Source organism: Cebus imitator, unplaced genomic scaffold (assembly GCF_001604975.1).
Source record: "Cebus imitator isolate Cc_AM_T3 unplaced genomic scaffold, Cebus_imitator-1.0 Scaffold404, whole genome shotgun sequence".
Taxonomy (NCBI): Eukaryota; Metazoa; Chordata; class Mammalia; order Primates; family Cebidae; genus Cebus; species Cebus imitator.
Window position 1 is genome coordinate 340,940 of NW_016107719.1, and position 4,794 is coordinate 345,733.

Genomic DNA, 4,794 nt, shown 5'->3' on the forward strand with positions numbered 1-4,794 from the left:
CTCACGCCTGTAATCCCAGCACTTTGGGAGGCTGGGGCAGGTGGATCATGAGGTCAGAAGATCGAGATCATCCTGGCTAACATGGTGAAACCCTGACTCTACTAAAAAAAATACAAAAATTTGCCAGGCCTGGTGGCATATGCCTGTAATCCCAGGTACTTGGGAGGCTGAGGCAGGAGAATCCCTTGAACCAGGGAGGCGGAGGTTGCGGTGAGCTGAGATCGTGTCATTGTACTCCAGCCTGGCAACAGAGGGAGAGTCTGTCTCAAAAAAACAAACAAACAAACAAAAACTCACATATGTATTACTGAACCCCACCCACTAGTGCAAAGCATATAAACAAAGAGAAAAAGTACATTCCCAAGCAAACATATCCAGCTGTCCAGATAGTGGCGACGTTTTCAACTTGATGTGGGAAGATATCCTGATCGTGACCTTGACAAACACGTGTGCCATCTCATGTTCAATTCCTTAGAGACTCAGCTTGGTTCTTCTCCAACACCTCCTTTTGGAGCTATCCCTGATGTTATTACCAGTTTTCATACAAATCCACTGGGAAATGGGGCCATTTTGCTTTCGTTTCTTGGCCAGAAATCGCTTGACTCTGAACGTCTTGTGAGAAGCTGTGGCAAAAAACCGAGTCAACCACACACCACGATGGTGGAGAAAAATAATGTTTAATTTATAAATTAGGCACAGCTAAGAGGTGGACAGCAATAATTAACAATGCAACATACAATAGAACAATCATAACAATATACTGTAACAGAAGGTGGTCTCTCTCACTATCTATCTCTGTCATTTTCTTTCAAAACCTATTAATGTTTTTGGGCTGAGGTTGATAACAGGTAATTGAAACTGCATAACGTGGACTGGTGCAGTGCTGAAAAGGCTTATAACAGCAAAAAACGGCAGTCCTCCTGCATCCTGCCAGCCCCTCCTGTCGCCGACATAATCCCACCCACTCAGCAATTGCTCCCTCGGTTAAACTCTATCTTGCTAAATATCAGACTGATTTTTTTTTTAATCTCTTAATCCTTCAATTTTACCCATCATCTACAGACTCCTCTTATGGTGGAGAAGTTCACATTTCTTACACGCTCTCAGACCTCCTCCCCATCTACTCAATATGATTTTCTGTTAAATGCATATCCAGTGTTCCCATTATTAATGCAATGTAAATATTATTTCCTGCTCAGCCACGAGTTCATAATTGCTTCCTTTCTTTTTTCATTTGCTTTGTTTTTTGGTTTTTAAACATCTCTTCCAATTTTTTAGACTAAGCGTTTCCACACATTCCTACAGCTTTGTAAAAACCACACGGTAGCCGGGTACGGTGGCTCACGCCTGTAATCCCAGTGTTTTGGGAGGCCGAGGTGGGCGGATCACCTGAGGTCAGGAGTTCAAGACCAGCCTGACCAACATAGTGAAACCCCCGTCTCACTAAAAATACAAAAATTAGCCAGGTGTGGTGGCAGGCACCTGTAGTCCCAGCTACTCGGGAGGCTGAGGCAGGAGAATTGCCTGAACCCAGGAGGTGGAGGTTGTGGTGAGCCGGATTGCACCACTGCACTCCAGCCTGGGCAACAAGGCGAAACTCCATCTCAAAAATAAAATAAAATAAAATAAAAAACACAGTGGAATTTCCAGAGTCCAGCCTTAGGGATGGTTTTCATCTTAGAGACTGCTGAGCTCTTACCTGCGCCAGCTGCCCCTTGGGCGTGTGTGCAGCTGACATCCTGAGATTCTCTCTCCACTGTCGCTTGGGGATTCTCTTCAGCTTTTTCCTGTATGAATCCAGTTTCTGACATTACATGTCTTCCTGTTGATGTTTTACTCTCTCGTTTGTTTGTTTGTTAGACAGGTCTTGCTCTGTCACCCAAGCTGCAGTGCAGTGGTGCAACCTCGGCTCACTGCAACCTCTGCTGCCCAAGCCCAAGCGACCCTCCCTCCTCAGCCTTCTGAGTAGCTGGGACGACAGGTGCTCGCCACCACACCCGCCTAATTTTTGCATTTCCAGTAGAGATGGGGTTTCGCCATGTTGTCAAGGCTGGTCTTAAATTCCTGGGCTCCAGTGATCCAACTGCCTCGGCCTCCCAAAGTGCTGGGATTACAGGCGTGAGCCGCTGCACCTGGCCTCCTCTCTGATTTTGATGGAGCATAGCTCCCAGTAACTTCCAGAGAAAGTGTGCATGTTTGAAAGCAGTGAATTCCCCTCTCGCACTTGTTGATAGGTAAGCTGGGTATAGAATCGGAGGTTGAGAATCGCGCTGACTCAGCCGATGGAAGGTGTCTGTTGTTGTCTCTAGCTTCCGGCACAATCCTTAGTCCCAATCCATTGTGTATAACTTAAGGTAACTTTTTTTCCTTTATTCTGGAAGTTTCTGGGATCTTTGCCTTATCCCTAAATTTCTGAACATTGTATAAGAATAAGATTTGATTTTTTTCCCATTTATCATCTGGGGCACCAAGTAGACTTTTAGTGTGAAGATTCGTGTTCTTTAGTTCTGAGATGCAATTTTCTGTTTTTCCTTCTGTCACTCTTGTTATTTGAATACTGGGCCTCCTGGATGAAATCTTTACCTTCCTCGTTGCTCATTTTTACCATCCTGTTCTCGTTCCTGGGAAGTTTTTAAAAAATCTGTTTTTCTCTTCCAATCCCTCTTTTTTTAAAATCAACATATTTTTTCATTTCCAAAAGCTCTCTCCTTTTTTTAATTTTTTATTTGATTGGTTTTTGGGGGTTTTTGTTTTGGAGACAGAGTCGCAATCTATCACCCAGGCTGGAGTACAGTGGCATAATCTTGGCTCATTGCAACCTCTACCTCCTGGGTTCAAGCAATCCTCTTGCCTCAGCCTCCTGAGTAGCTGGCATTGCAGGCGCCCACCACCACATCCAGCTAATTTTTGTAATTTTAGTAGAGACGGGGTTTCACCATGTTGGCCAGGCTGGTCTTGAACTCCTGGCCTCAAGCAATGCACCCACCTCGGCCTCCCAAAGTGCTGGGATTACAGTCACGAACTGCCACACCCAGCCAGCTCTCTCCTGATTTCTGCCCGTCACTTTGCCGTGGCCTTCTGTACTCATTCGTGGATATATGTTTCCTTACCTCTTCAAGGATGACACTCTGCCCTGTCGCAAATGTCCCTGGGTCCAGAGAAGTCTGGCTGAATTCTCCCTGCTGGGGTTAGGGAGGGGAGGGTACCTTGCCACATAGTGCAAAGGAGAAGATCTGGGGGGGTGCTGGGGAGAATCTCACTCCTCCTAAGCAGACTTCCACACAACCCCCTGTCTTCAGCCTCCTGCCTCTCCCTCCATGGTGTCTGGGTTCCCTAATTCTGAGCCTCCCCAGCGTTCTGCAAGACCAGGTAATTGACATCTTTTCCGTCTCCAAAGCCCCCTCTCCGCCACAGCATGTGGCAGCAGACACCTAGGTTTGTCGTCCTCAGCTCTGTTCAATCACCCACCACCCCCATCTGCGCTCGCTGCTCATACGTTGTGGTTTGGGGTTACAGGTGTCTCCTGGCTTCTTTGAAGGTGGGCGTTTGTGTTTCTGTTTCTTGTTCTCCTTATTGACGTGGCTGCTTTTCAGCGAGGAGGAGGGCGTGGAAACGTCTCTACCCTAGCCCCTTGAGACCAGAGTCTCTTCCTTTCTGTACTGAATTTATTTCTGTGATGATGTGTGGATCAAGCCACATGGTGGGTGTCTATGTACACATCCGTCTCTCCCCCGGCCTCTGAGCTGCTGGCGAGTGAGTGCCTCACGCCTCTCTGCACCTCCGACTCCCGCCACAGCTTGATGTGAAGCGTGTAGTTAGTATGTGGGAACTGTATGGATTGAATTTTGGATTCTGCGGGAAAGTGCTCTTTCACCTTCCTTGGGGTCCTCCCCAGAAGCCTTCTAGGGACATCCTGGATCTGCCTCTCCCTCTCCGGGGCCTGTCCTGCTCTGCCTCCCATATTGTATGAGAGCTCGATGGAGTCAGATGTCCCCACATGTCAATATCTCTCTGGAGCGTGGTAGGAATGGTGGGTAGGGAGGAGAGATCAGAGATCAGAGGAGTTGCCTCCAAAAAGTCTAGGGTGCAGTGTCCGTGCCTCTGTCACAACCCACCCCAGCATGTAGCAGCTTATGACAGCCATGTCACGATCCCTCATGATTCCGTGGGTTGGCTGGGCTCATTCAGGCCATTCGTCTCTTCTTTGATGGTGGCTGGCTGCTAGTCATCTCGGGACTCAGCAAGGCTGGCACATCCAGGTCAGCTCTCACACGTGGGGGGCAGCTAGCTGGGGTGATTGGAAGCTGGGCTCAGCCGGGTCACTGGGATGGTTGAGTCTCTTTTCACTGAAGTCCGTTCTTTCACCCACTTACTCCTTTGTACAAACAACAAACATTCACCCCACATGGATTAGGTGGCCAGAACTCAATAGGGTCTTAGTGTAAAATAAAACACACAGGTCTTTGTGTGTGTTTGAGCTTACAGTCTAAAGGAAAGCATGTTAGAAACAAATAGACCTATTTAATAAACAGTGATGAAGACTGTTCTTCACCAGAGGCACCCAGAGAGAAGCAGCAGGAGGGGGTGATTGACACTGGGTGTGGGGTGACTGTGCAGGAAGCCCTGGGAGAGTAAGTGCTGTGGGCGGAAGGAGCGGCCTGAGCAAGTGTCCCAAGGTGGAAAGGTGCCTGGCACGCAGCGAAAATCCTGGGAGCAGCCTGCGGATCACAGGAGTACGAGAAGCCAAGCCGAGCCTGGTCTCTCGCTGCTAATAAAGACATACCCCCAGCCTGG